Source organism: Pogona vitticeps, chromosome 3, assembly GCF_051106095.1.
Source record: "Pogona vitticeps strain Pit_001003342236 chromosome 3, PviZW2.1, whole genome shotgun sequence".
Taxonomy (NCBI): domain Eukaryota; kingdom Metazoa; phylum Chordata; class Lepidosauria; order Squamata; family Agamidae; genus Pogona; species Pogona vitticeps.
The window spans coordinates 166,337,897-166,353,121 of NC_135785.1; the positions used below are offsets into that span (position 1 = coordinate 166,337,897).

General features: G+C 41.1%; 1 protein-coding gene across 6 annotated transcripts in view; it reads right to left on the bottom strand.

The window, feature by feature from the left end:
• The window catches only part of LOC140705783 (uncharacterized), a 68,359-nt gene that overhangs the window by 14,990 nt on the left and 38,144 nt on the right, over positions 1–15,225 (bottom strand). For all 6 annotated transcript variants that reach the window (XR_012085298.2, XR_012085297.2, XR_012085294.2 and 3 more), the window contains one exon: positions 14,824–14,959. The gene's annotated coding sequence lies outside the window, so the exon portion shown is untranslated. The remainder of the gene's footprint in view (positions 1–14,823; positions 14,960–15,225) is intronic.

Sequence of the window (15,225 nt, forward strand, 5' to 3'; positions counted from 1 at the left end):
GATCATGGAGCCCAGGAAAGTAAAATCTGTCACTGCCTCCATATCTTCCCCTTCTATTTGTCAGGAGGTGATGGGACCAGTGGCCATGATCTTAGTTTTTTTATGTTGAGCATCAGACCGTTTTTTGCACTCTCCTCTTTCACCCTCATTACAAGGTTCTTTAATTCCTCCTCACTTTCTGCCATCAGAGTGGTATCATCTGCATATCAGAGGTTGTTGATATTTCTTCCGGCAATCTTAATTCCAGTTTGGGATTTCTCCAGTCCAGCCTTCCGCATGATGTATTCTGCATATAAGTTGAATAAGCAAGGGGACAATATACAATACTGTATAATAATTTAGTACTTGTATTTAACATCTGATATCAGGATGCTTCTGATTTATGGTAACCCATTCCAGGGTTTCTTAGGTGTAGGTTGCTCAGAACTGGTTTAACTTCCTTGTTGCGGAGGCCATTCTGGGACTGTGCAGTTTGTCCAAGACTACAGAGGCTGGCTCTTCTCCCAGGAGGCACGGGGGGGGGGGGGATTCCAAATCCTGACCTCTGGCTCTGCAGGCAAGTACCCAGACAGCTCTTGCTTTGGAGAACAAACTAGGGCTGGGATACCCTTGCAGCAGTTCGGCCTATACAATCCAATGGGACAATGGGACTTGACTTCTGATCAATCGCAACTATTTATGCTTCTGTATACTTATTGCTATGCAGAAGCCACAGAACACGTTGCCTGTGCACAATCTCAGGTTCCTGAACTAAATTCCAAAAGAGGCAGTCACTGTATGACTATATCTAGTCATGCAGTCAATATGACTATAGGAAATAGGTAGTAACTGCTACCGTAGGTTCAGGCACTTTTAAAGGTCATATTAATAAGAACTGCGTGGAGAAACTTCCAAAAGGATGTACCAGGCTCGTTATTTATGACCCAAGGCTCAATTCTTATGTCATTTGATTTAACCATTTCCTTTACACTGAAATGTCCAGATTGATTCTAAAATGTGAATGTTTCACCATCTTCTGGAAAGCACAGGGAACTCTGTTTTCTGGTGTCAAAGACAATATTCCCTGGAGGGCCAAAGATTGCACAGGGCAAATGGGGCTGAAAGCAAGTGTTGAATAGGGGCAAAAGGGGGGACACGGGGTAATCCTCTCCCCCCATATTTTTGCCACTCTTCTTCTCTTTCTTCCTCTCCAACAGCCTCTTCTCTGTCTCTCTTCATTTGTACTTTTCTTCTGTACTTAATGAGGAGCGGTGGATGACTTTGCCAAAGGCTTCAACCAACCACTTATAGACAACATTTTCAAAGTACACAAAGAAAAGACCACCATTGTCTTAAAAGATGCTGTAGATCTCACATGCTTTTTCCGGTGAATTCTGAAAATAATGCTCTGAAAACCACCATTTTTGTCTGCAATGCTAATCTATTATTTCTTTTATATATTTTAAAACATCTCTCAACCATACTTAACTGCTTTTAAAGGGCTTGTCTAATATGAAAGCTGTACTTGCTTTCACCAAAGGAAGAAATCCTTGCGTGTGGCTCTTAAGAATTCTATGGTTATACAGATACTAAGGCCACAGTTTTAACCCCTGAAACTCCCTCCCATTAGTGCACTAATTACCATGGCTGAGTGTCTTCCTAGTGGTTTCCAGTGTCTATTTACATTCAACACTGGATGGCAGAACCTGACTTTCCCGTACATGATCTATAGAGATTATAACAGCTCTTTTGGGAAAGCTCTGCTAAAATGCCTAGGCCAAACTTCGTGGGAAAAGGAGATAAGGCATTGCTAGTCAAGGGTATTCAAATGTGGAACAAGCTTTAAGAGGAGATAAGACCATGCCAAAACTCCCCTGTTTTTCACAGTTTGCTTTAAAAACCAACCTCACCTTTCTGCTACAACCTACCTATGACAGAGATAGGCCAAAGTATTATCCCCCCCCCCCCGATCTCAATAAACACAGTTAAAACCTGAGGGAAAAGGAGGCACAAAGTGTCACATGAGAGTCACTGCAAAGATGGCATCACCAGAAGCAGAACTACACAATAAATTTGAACATGCTGGGCTCAGAAACCCACTTCTACTCTTTAGTGCCAAAGAGTCAGGCAAAAGGGCAGTACTAAGATCCACGTTAAATGGCTGGGAGAGATAAAGAGAAACGTTATTACCATGACCAGAGCGGATTTGGGGGAAGTAGAGGACATTTTCCTTCAGTGCCAATGTTGCACGATTTGATTTTTTATAATGTACATGACAACTTAGTGAATAATTATCGGTCAAAGTTCAGAAGTTTCTTCTACTTATTATTTAGAAAATACAGTTCCCTGGCAATAATAATTATGTAATTCTTCAGCAAAAGGAATCCTACCCATCAAAACTGCATTAGAAACCAAGGAACAAATAAAACAAATCTAAAAACAGACAGAAGCAGCAGTAGTAGCAGTTTTCAGTTTTCCAGCAGTAAAGAGGACACACAGCTTTGATGAAGATTAAGGCTACAACTGGCTACTAGCCATGATGAGTCTCTTTCACTTCTAAAATAAAAGTCAGCATTGCTCAGAACACCACTCACTGGAAACAGTAGCAAAGAGACGGCCACTATGCCCATTTCATACCTGTGGGCTTTCTATAGTCATCTGGCTGGCCACTGTGGCAATCCAATTGTACTGTTCTAAGAGGAAGGAATTAGAGCAGCAATCTCTGATCTTGCCATATCAGCTAAGAGACGGAGGATACTCACATGAGATTATAAACAATAGTCTTGTTAAGGCTATCAATACCAAATGGGGTGATCTCCTTAAAAAACAAACAAAATAACCTATACACTATCTTAACTGTTTTTCACATATGATCATATCACCAACAAATTGCAGAATTGCATAAAGAGGCATTGGCACATTTTGGAAAGTGTGGATGGTTTTCAGGAGACATTACAGATCTCCTTTAAAAGAACTAGCAACCTAGGGGATATTTTAGTAAAGAGTGAGTTGAAAGACAGATTTTCACCATGAATCTCTAACACTCTGCCTGGTTCATCCCCTCCCAGAGGACACCATCCCTGTGGCCATTGTGCCTACTGTAAAAATACATGTCATATGACAGAATTTAGAGATCCATGGAATGGCAGGAGCTGTGTTTAAAGAAATTCACTACTTGCAACACTAATAAATAAATTCTATAAATAAATAAGGGTGTGATCTCTGCTATAAGGTGTCCTTGTAATAAACTATAAATAGGTAAGCTCTCAAGATCAATTAAGAAACATATAGGAGAATACTTTAACAATTTAAGAAATAAAAGACTGGTTGTTAGCCACTTTATGGAATGTAGTCATTTGGTAAGAGAGCTAAGATTCTGGGTTGCAGAGGGGAACACTCTAGCCCCTTGGGGGCTTAATGAAGAAATAGATTTCTTGCCCTTACTTTGGCACTACCCCCACCGTCTGGCTGACTGTCTAACTGTCTTTGACTCAGACTCAACTGCCGGCTGAATATGAATGCCTCTGGGTTTTGTTCTTGTGATTATTAGTCAGAGCTGAGACAGACCAAATGAGCTGACAAAGTTTTAAAAGAACACGGCCAGACAGCCCGAAAAACCTACAACAACCATTGGATCCCGGCTGTGAAAGCCTTCGAGAATAAAAAGTTTTAAAAGCTTGGCATGTATCAAAATGTTGCTGTCAATCCATATTAGAAGATCATGTTGTCTGCATATTCACTAAAGCAAAGCGTGCCGCTTATATACCGTCCCATAGTGCTTCAAGCACTCTCTGGGCGGTTTGCAAGTTAAATATGGAGGCTACATATCCCCCCCCCCGCCCCAGCAAGCAGGGTACTCATTTTACCAACCTCAGAAGGATAGAAGGCTGAGTCAACCATGAGCGGGCTACCTGGGATTGAACCCCAGGTCGTGAGCACAGTTTTGGCTGCAGTACAGCAGTTTAACCACTGCGCCACAAGGCACCATATTATTTGCAGTTGTCCCTTGCTTACTGTTTATAAATTAATTTATTTCTATTTTTATATTAAGTTCCTGAAGGCAATTCACCAAAACACGTCAAACTTCTAAAACAAGAATAAAGTTTATCTTGTCTTTTTTACATCCTGAGACCTAGTCTCTCATTTAGCATTCTGCCACTAGTGGATACACCAGTTCCCTGTTTTCTGCAACACAATAGTGGCCCTGACAGATGTTTATTCTAATCCAGATTGGTTCGTTGCATCCTCTTACCTTACAGAACTATTCCACTCATCCAAAATGCCCTGATTGTTGCCATATTATATAGGAGTACACTGCCTTCCACTGAATAAGACGACTGGTGCATCTAGCCCTGTAGTGTTAACTCCCATTGGTAGTTACTCTTTCAGGCAGGATTCCTTCTACCTGGAAGATCCCTGATGGTCTCCAATCCAAGCACCAGCTTCCAAAAGCAAACGATATACTGTTTCCTCAGGTATGGTGGTTATACTGTGTTTACTGATGCTTAAAGTATTTATTTATTTATTTATTTATTTATTTATTTATTTATTTATTTATTTATTTATTTATTTATTTATTTATTTATTTATTTATTTATTTCCCGCCTATCTGGTCGGGTCAGGACCACTCTAGGCGGCTAACATTAGGAATGGCAGCAATGAAGGAATCATCAAAGAAAATATCATCAAGTGTAAGGATGTGCCACTGGAGACCAAGACCAAGATAATCCACTTTCTTGTATTTCTGATCACCATGCATGAATATGAAAACTAGATAGTTAAGAAAGTTGGCAGGGGGGAAAAACGATCCCTTTGAAATACAGTATAGTGCTGGAAGAGAGTTTTGCAGATACCCTGGACTGCCAGAAAGACAAACAAGTGGGCCCTACATCAAATCCAGCCTGAATGATCTCTTGGGGCAAAAACCAAAGCTGTCCTACTTTGGGCACATCATGAGAAGGCAAGATTCTCTGGAAAAGACAATAATGCTGGGAAAGGTTGAAGGCAGCAGGAAAAGAGGAAGATCAAATACAAGATGAACCAACTCCCTAAAGGTTACCCTAGGCTTGAGTTTACAAGAGCTGAACAGTTAGCAACAGGGCATTTTGGAGATTGCTTATTCATGGGGTCACCATAACTCGGAAGCAACTTGATAGAAGATAACAACAACAACAACAACAACAACCACCACCACCACCACCACCACCTAGGCCACTTCAGTGCACTTCAGTTGTTGGGCTGCAGCTAATAGCATTCATCACCATTGGTCATGCTGGCTAGAGCTGAGGGGAGACACAGTCCAACAATATCTGGAGGGTCACACTTTGCCCACCCACCCCCCAATCTAGGCCTTCTGTCTCTTACAGAAAAATCTTAGGAATGTCTATTCAGAAGTAGCTCCACTGAATTCAGCATGCCTTCCTCTCAAATCAGTTGGAGCCGGACTGCAGCCTCAGGCCAGCGGGGATTAGGTGAACATTAAGAAGTCAATGCTTTCTATGTCTATATTGTTCAGAAAACAACTAGACCAAAGGCAGTCTCTCCAAAGAACCATATTCTCTGGTTTAACTACATGAAACATGAAATATTCATAGCTTTTCTTTCTGGAAATCCACATTGGTCAGTAATATGAATAAATCCAATTATAAAGTAAAAGGTACATAAAGACAATTCACACAAGCTTGAAAAGGGGGGGAAATCTATGCAGAACAGGACTGCGGCCAATGTATCTAAAGACTAATTTGATTTTGAATCTCACACAAGAGAAATATGTAGTACTTTAAAAAGTAGTTTACCCTTCTGAATTACACAGCGCACTCTGGGATCCTGGCATTTTAAAAAGGCGTTGGACAGTAACAACTGCAATGCTCTATTGCCCCCTCAAGGCCATTTTAAAAAATTCATGAATTTCTTATTAAATCAATTTTATATAACATCTACCATGAGATAGGCTTTCCTCCTGGCCATCTTTTGTTAAAGCAAGCCATCACTCTCTGCATAAGAACAGCTCTCCAATTCTGGTCACACCATTGACCTCTATAGCGCTCACGGAGGCATACTGCTTGTTGACAGTCTTCAGAATTGTACTGCCAAGTGAAGAGGGAACATCCCTATAATGATGCAAAATGGTATTACTCTTCCCATATAGAAAAAAATCCAGAAGGTGGCATGTTGTCAAAAAGTCTGAGGACCACTGTGTGTCAAGTTAATCATCTGGTCAATTGCCAAGTAAACACAGCATGGAGAGAGCCTCAACATCCAAGCAAATGTAGGAGAGCCAACACACAGCCATAAACTCATAACTATCACTGACAGTTCAGGGAGTGTGACTCCTAAACCTCTCCTTAAGAGTCCTACAGAACTTAATAGACCTCCAGGTTAAAATCAAAAGCCTGTCTTCATCAGAGCTGCCATTTATCCAATTCAGGGTTAAGTCCAGAATAACCCAGAGGAATATTTCACACTTTTTACAATTTACTCCCTCCTTTTGAACATCCTTTAACTGCTTTGTCTTGTGCAAAACAGATAAACTCAATGTCCAAGAAAATCTCTGCTGTTTTTTTTTAATTGAACAAGCACATGCAGGAAGATATAAATTTATCATACTGTTTTTCATCTGTTAAATTATCTGCAGAAGTATCTATAGAATATCAAAAAAAATAACTGTCAAAACTTAATATTATATTTTTAGAAACTTAACTATGAAAACTTAGTGGAAAAAGTGGAAAATACAAATAACTATAACAACATTTTAAAATGCTCTAACAAAAATTAATGTGGTTCTTAAGAGTGAGATAATAAAAATACGTATAACAAAAGTGTCAGAAATACTTTTTAAAATATACTGTATTACAAAGGCATACACTCTAAGTTACAATTAACTCTCAATTAAGTCACATCTGTATGTCTTAACAGACTATGTAATCAATAGATTATATTATAAAATCTATAAAATTATAAAATCACATCAGCATATAGTAAAAAAATCTTAGCCCTCCTCCACCAGAGTTTCCGCCCTCTCTAACAGTGCTCTCATACCATTCTTTGCTCCTTGCTCTGGCTGTCATTTTTAGCTGTTATTTATACTCTGTTCTTCATCGACTACCAACAATCCAGGAAGTACAAGAGCCTGGTGCACCAACAAAGTTTTACAATAGGGATTTTTATTGGGGTTTTTTTTGGGGGGGGGGTTCTGTAAATACATGGGCTTGTAACTCAGAATCTGGCAGACTGCCACTGTGGCAATAAATATTCTTATTTTTGACTAGAATTTGCTAAACCTAAAAGAATAAAAGCTTATAAAACAAAGGACTTGTACATCAAAGTACTGTACATCAAACTAGAGTATAGTAGCTAGATACAGAGAGTGCAAGTTATTGAGCACCATCTATGGTCATATTAAACATTGCAACGTTTTGCCAATTATGTATGCTTTCAGTTCTTTCCCACAACTTGACTGTCAGCCATGAAGTAAATTCATCTGCAGTATTATTTTACAATGACCCTGCTCCCAGGCTTGATTGGCTGATTTTCAACAGGAACTTGTAGTAAACTGCTGTTCAAGCCTCATTTTTAAAACACAATGTACATTTTAAGGGCTCTTCCTTCAACACATACACATACATACACACACACGTGCGCACGTGCGCGCGCACACACACTTTGTTGTTCTTTAGTTGCTAAGTTGTATCCGACTCTTCATGACCCCATGGACCAGAGCACGCCAGGCCCTCCTCTCTTCCACTGCCTCCCAGAGTTGGGTCAAATTAATGTTGGCAGCTTCAATGACACTGTCCAACCATCTCGTCCTCTGTCGTCCCCTTCTCCTCTTGCCTTGACATTTTCCCAACCTCAGGGTCTTTTCCAGGGAGTCTTCTCTTCTCATGAGATGGCCAAAGTATTGGAGCCTCAGCTTCAGGATCTGTCCTTCCAGTGGGCACTCAGGGTAGATTTCATTCAGAATGGATAGGATTGATCTCCTTGCAGTCCAGGGGACTCTCAAGTGTTTCCTCCAGCATCACAATTCAAAAGCATTATTTCTTCGGCAGTCAGCCTTCTTTATGGTCCAGCTCTCACTTCCATACATCGCTACTGGAAAAACCATAGGCTTGACTATGCAGACCTTTGTTGGCAAGGTGAGATATCTGCTTTTTAAGATGTTCTCTAGGTTTGTCATTGCTTTCCTCCAAAGAAGCAGGCATCTTTTGATTTCATGGCTGCTGTCACCATCTGCAGTGATCATGGAGCCCAAGAAAGTAAAAACTGTCACTGCCTCCATGTGTTCCCCTTTTATTTGCCAGGAGGTGATGGGACGAGTGGTCATGATCCTGGTTTTTTTGATGTTGAGCTTCAGACCATTTTTGGCGCTCTCCTCATTCACCCTCATTTGGGCCCCTTCCCCCCTTACCTTCCAATAGCAGCTAACCTTTTTAATGAGGCTTTTGAGGAGGTATCAAGCAAGCAACTGAAATGGGAGGGGCCTTTAAAAAGTTTGGTCTCATGTAGAGACAAAGAACTACTACTACAACCCATGCAACAGAAGGAGACTCCTCTTTCAAACTGGGTTTGAAATAGAGGAAGACAACATAAAGGAGAAAACAAGAAGTCTCTTCCAGAATATATAAGATATCAAGGGGAATTTCAGGCCTAGATTAGGAATTCTGAATGACCATGAGGGGTACAGTACACATTATCTGAACAGGAGAAAATAAAAGAGAAGGTGGAAACAATATGCTTTACAGACTGCATAAAGTCTTTGAGTGTGTAGACAAGAGAAACTATGGGCTGCTCTGAAGGAAATGGGTAAGCCTTAGAACTTGATTGTCCTGATATGTAACCTGCATTGTGGACAAGAAGGTAGCATTAGGATAGAATATGGAGAGATACTATAGAATGGTTTCTTACAGGCAAATGTGTCAGGAAGGGGTTCATTTTATTCCCTTGTTCAATTTGTACACAGAACATGTCATACAGAAAGCTGGACTACATTCAGATGAAATTGTTGGAAGAAACATCAATAATTTAAGATACGCAAATAACAACATCTTACTGACAGAAAGCAGCAATGACTTGAAATGGCTTTTAGTGAAAGTGAAGTGAGGAAATGCCAAAACTGTTAAGAAGACAAAAATCATGACTACAGAAGAACTACATAACTCTAGCTATACTCTTTTACTATAAGAGGGTGATGGATATGCCCGATCACTGCCTACCCAAATGCTGTATGATAGAGCAATGGAAGAGTAGCGGCTGGACAACTTTAGTTCAAAGCCTACTAAAATCTAAATCCCTCTCCACAGATATTTTCTTTTTTTCTGGGGTTAAAAGAATGTTGAGAGACTGGCTCTATAAATTGGATAACGACCAGGACTTGGCTTTAATTCACTCTTCGGGTTTCTTTCACTGGTACCATCTGATGAAAACAAACCACTCAAGGGTGCAATATTTACATACACTTACTTTTGCCTCCTTGAGAATGGCTTTCACAGAATTCCGCTTCCAAACGATGCCAACCGCTGTCCTAGATAGCAGGTATACGAGTGTCCCTAAACATTTAAGGCTGTGTGTATCTGCGGAGCAGGTGAGATAGAGGATGTTCTCCATTATTTACTCCACTGTCAGCTATATCAGAACCCCCAAGAAAAACTCCTGGGTAACATTTTGGCTGCTCTACAGGAGGAAAGCCCTCAAATGAAGGTGGTCATGTTACTCTTGGATTGTGACCTTTATGTTACATATAGAACAGCACTGTTCACAAAAGCGGCCAGAAATATTTGAGCTAATTTTCTGAAAGCCATTGAGATCAATTGTGTGGGAGATTCCCAGATATGAAGGGTCTCTTATTCTTTTATACGTCTTTGATTTTATCATGATTTTATTTGACCATATCTGTATTTTAAACAATTGTGACGGCTTTTAGCTAATACAATAAACATGAACTTACTTACTTACACTTACATAACTTTAATGTTGATAATGAGAAAGTTGAAATAGAGATTTTGTATACCTTGATTCAATCATCAATCCTAAGGGAAACTGCAGCAAAAAAAATAATGACGAACTCTTTGTTTGTTTATTTGTTTAACATCCCGTCTATCTGGTCTTACAACCACACTAGGCGGCTTCCAAATACATACATAAAATGACATATAAAATATTAACACAGAGGAATTATTACGTCAGATAACAGATTCTTCAAGATGGAAGGGAAAAAAAGAATCAAATATTAGCTGGAGGGAAGGCCTGAGTGAACATCCATGTTTTTAATTGGTTTTTAAAAATACCCAGTGAAGGGGCCGCACGAATCTCTGGAGGAAGATTGTTCCAGAGGCGAGGAGCTACCACCGAGAAGACCCAGTTTCTTGTTTTTTCCTTTCTTCCGTATAGGGCTTCATAAGTAATCATTAAAACTTTGAAGTCAATGCGGAACCAAATGGGTAGCCAATGCAATGCGGCCAGAATAGGAGAAATATGATGGTATTTTCTCGCTTCACTAAGGAGTCTGGCCGCCGCATTCTGCACCACTTGGAGTTTCCGCATCAACCTCAAAGGTAGTCTCACGTAGAGCGCATTACAGTGGTCTAATCTTGAGATTACAAGCACATGTACCAAGGTGGTGAGCGCCCCCATATCGAGATAGGGTCGCAGCCAGGCTATCCGCCAGAGATGAAAAAAGGCGGTGTGGACCACCGACGCCACCTGTGTCTCCATGGTGAGTGCCGGGTCCAGATGGATCCCCAGGCTGTGAACCCCACTCTTTGTAGCAAGGGTCACCCCCCCCCAAACAAGAGAGAGTCACCCAAACTAACAACAATGGGGGCACCCACCCTCAGGACCTCCGTCTTGTCTGGGTTCAGCCTCAGCCCATTTTCCTGCATCCACTACAGTACAGTCCCCAGGCAGCGCTGGAGGGACAGAACGGCATCTCCTGCAGTTGGTGAAAAGGAGATGTAGAGCTGAGTGTCATCAGCATATTGATGACACAATGCCCCACACCTCCTGATGACCCCACCCAGCGGCCTCATATAGATGTTAAACAGCATTGGGGAGATGATCAAACCCTGCAGAACCCCACAACTGAGGGTCCATGGGGCCGATAACCTCTCCCCAAGCTATACTCTCTGAGGACGCTCCCCAAGGAAGGATCGGAGCCATCCAAGCGCATGGCCACCAATTCCCAACTCGGAGAGCCTCCCCAGGAGGATACCGTGGTCGATGGTATTGAAGGCCACCGAGATGTCGAGAAGGACCAACAGAGATGTTTTACCCCTGTCAGCCTCCCTCAACAGGTCATCATACATGGCGACCAATGCCGTCTCTGTACCATGGCTTGGCCTGAAGCCTGACTGAAATGGATCCAGGGCATCTGTTTCATCCATATGAGCCTGAAGCTGGTCAGCCACCACCCTCTCCACCGCTTTGCTGATAAAAGAAACATTGGCGACGGGCTTATAATTGCCAATTTTGTCCTCTGCCAAATTAGGTTTCTTCCTTATGGGCCTAATGAGTGTCTCCTCGAGGGCAGAAGGAACCCTGCCCTCAAGGAAAGACCCATTAATTATTGCTGTAGCCCATTCTGTTGTTATCGGCCTGGCTGCTTTGATTAGCCAGACCGGGCAAGGGTCAAGGGAGGAGATGGTGGCACGACAGCGATCAAGCGCTTTGTCCACAGTATCTGTCATCACAGGCTGAAAGAGATCAAGAGTCACTGGGCAAGACAGAGCGCTGGCCATCTCAGCTCGACTGACTGTATTCAAAAAAGGAAAGAGCTCCCGGTGGATGGCCTCCACTTTAGATTTTAAAAATGCTGCAAATTGGTCCAGTGAAAAACTAGGGGGAGGCCCATCACTCAGACCAGTTCTGGATAGGTTGCGCACTATACAGAACAACTCCACCTGCTGATTTGAAGCTTCGCTTATCCGGTTAGTGAAGTATGCACAACTAGCAGCCATTACCTTTGTCAGGTAGAGGCTAGTTGCAACCCTGACAGCTATCCAATTATAATCCGTCAGGTTCTTCCTCCACTTGTGCTCTAGCCTTCTCCTAAGCTGCTTCATCGCTCGAAGGTCCTGGCTAAACCAGGGCTCAGGTCGAGCTCTGCATTGGAGAGTGTGTTTAGCCGCGATCATGTCTAGAGCTCTGGGTCCACAACCAGCCATCAACCAGAGCCTCGACAGAAGCGCCAACCAGGTCAGCCGTAACACCTCTCATGGCATCCTGGAATCCAACAGGATCCAGTAGCCTTCGAGGGTGGACCATAGACATAGGTCCCTGCTCCCTGAGAGGGGGGAGAGCCACCATTTTATTACGTGGTGATCTGACCATGACAAGGGGACCGAATCCAATCCAATAAGCTCCAGGAGAATCACCTGGAGCTTATTGGATATAGGATGAAGAACCTGCAGTTCTAGGAAGTGAAGTCAATGTTGCTCTGAAATTATTAGGAAGAAATAAATCACCAGAGATAGACAGAATACCGATAGAACAGTTTCAAGCCACAGAGACTGAATCTGCTAAACTCTTAACAAGAAGATGCCAACAAATATGGGAAACCAAACAATGGCCCTCAGACTGGAAGGATTCAATACAGTGGTGCCCCATTTGACAACGATAATGCGTTCCAGCAAAATTGCTGTTAAGCGAAATTGTCATCAAGCGGGGAAAAAAATCCCCATTGAAATGCATTGAAAGCCTGTCAATGCATGCCAATGGGGGAAATACCTCATTGTCCAGTGAAGATTGCCCATAGAGAACCGCCGATCAGCTGTTAAAAATCGCTGTAATACGAAGCTTCCATCTGGAAAGCAGCCATTTTGAGAAGGGAGGGAAGCCATTTTGCGGAGCCGGAAAGCAGCCTTTTTGAGAAGGGAGGGAAGCCATTTTGTGGAACCGGAAAGCAGCCATTTTGAGAAGGGAGGGAAGCCATTTTGCGGAGCCAGAAAAAACAGGCTCCTAATCAACATAAAGCGGATTTCCCCCATTGGAACCATCGTTTTGCGATCGCAATAGCAATAGCAAAAATGTCATTGTCAAGCGACTTCAACGTCATTCGGGGTAAGCGTCTAGCGAGGCACCACTGTATATATTCCATTCCCTAAGAAAGGAGATGGCAAGAAGTGAAGTAGACTTTGTCTAGAGGGGCGGGATATACATTCAATAAAAGTAAAAAAGTAAGTAAAGTAAGTAACTATAGGATCATTGCTTTAATTTCTCATGTAATCAAAGTGATACTCAAGTGTTGCAACAAAGTTTTTTTTTACCTTATATGGGATGAGAAATACCTGATGTTCAAGCTGGATTTCGAAAAGGAAGAGCCACTTGAGATCATATTGCAAATATCCACTCACTACTGGAATGTATCAAAATGTTTCAGAAGAAGATCAGTCTATGCTTTAAGGAATCCTTTTCACTTAATTTCCTTTCTACACTTAAAGGTTATTTTTTTACAAAGAAAGATGACGTCAAATGATAATTAATATACAAAAGAAATTAAACATAAGGAACCAGGTACACAGCTCTCCAACAATTTACAATTTACTAAAAGGAGTAAAGAACATGACAGGTAGGTTAACAAACTGGAAAACAGAGCCATTATTTTCCTTCCAGTAAACTATGCATATCAATGCTCTCTGGTCTGAAATCACTGTCATTCTTTATATATGATAAAAGCATTTTGAACTGTAGTGCTGCTAGTTTTTTGTGTTTTAATGAATACTACCCAATAGATTTTATTTAAAGAGTACAAATAGGGTCCCCTAAAATGCATTTTTGTGTTCTCGCAAATTATACCAAATTACTTGCTACAATTTCAGAATAATGAATGAAAATGAAAATCCATTTATTAAGTACTTTCTAAACTCTCCAAAAGAACAAATGAATTATTTATCTCAAATAATGAAAGTCTTAAAATGAAACATTTTAACACTCATTAATAGGAAAACTGACATTTCACTGCACTCTTAACACAATGAGTACATCCAAGATATGAAGCAGTATCTTTAAATGTGTACTTCTAAAAGTGCAGAGGCTATTTTAATAGCAAAGTATTTAGTGAACTAAGTGGGTGGCTGTGAAAGGGGGAGGATGATAACTGATAAACTGAAAGACATATCCTTAACATCACAATTGGTCTATCAATGTGATAGTCTAAGCTGGAAACACCTCAACCTCCATTGCTGGGACACACCTTTAAAAGGAAATAAATGTGCCAGCATTTAACCAAATTGTATGCACTGTAATTTAGCTGCTTTACACTGGGGAACAGTAATAAAACATCAGGATCATCACTGGTTGCTGGATCAATTAAAAAGTAGCAGAAGTGAGACCACACCTGATTTCTTACCAGTCACAGGGCCCAGAACTCCACGATACACAACGGACAGGGCCAGTCCTAGAAAGGCAAACTCTCTCTGACTAGGGACATTCATTGGTCAGGAAGCAGGGAGGGATGCATATGAAACTGGCCAAGTGTCAGCCCTCTAAATGCTGGATTGAATCATGCAGCATGTTACCAGACCTTTGAAAGGATCAGAATAAATTCAGTGGAGCCGTAAATTTAGTCCACAATTCAACACAGAATCAGGCACAATTAAAGCTACTGGGAAACAGTTGATTTATTAACTCCTTTCAGATTAGGTCCTCAATTTTCAGAATTGTGTATATATCACTGTAATGGAAGAGAGCTTGTTTTCAAATGAAAAGCAATTAGGAACTTACTGGCAAATTTGAAAAATCTAGTCCCCCATGCACAGATTATAGTGCTTTGGAACACTAGAGTTAATGCTAATTATTTTAAAAACATTTAAACGTGCATTCTCATAAAACAACAAAATGGTTCACAAGTACCTCCAGATGTCTGACATCCAAGCGCTTCAGGATCTCAGGGTTATCAAACTGTGCATTAGTTGCCCTGACAGCTGTTTCAAGAATTCCTGTCAGATTATTCTGATACAAAGTGGTAGCTGGTCTTGCAAGCTCTGGCCTATTATGACAAATATAAAATAAATGTATTCGTTTTATTTATTTAAATTATTTATATACTGTTTTCCATTTAAGAATCCCCTGATGTGTTAAAATTTGCACAAATATATTTTTCACCTGCATTGTATAATTGTAACCTATCTCAAGAATTCTAATTAGTTGTTGTGAAGAGGAACTAGTGAGAAGGGCTGAACCTAGAAATGAGCCATCCCCTCACTCTTCTAAAGTTGAAGGACTCAGCACCATCTTTACAGCCTTACCTGTGAT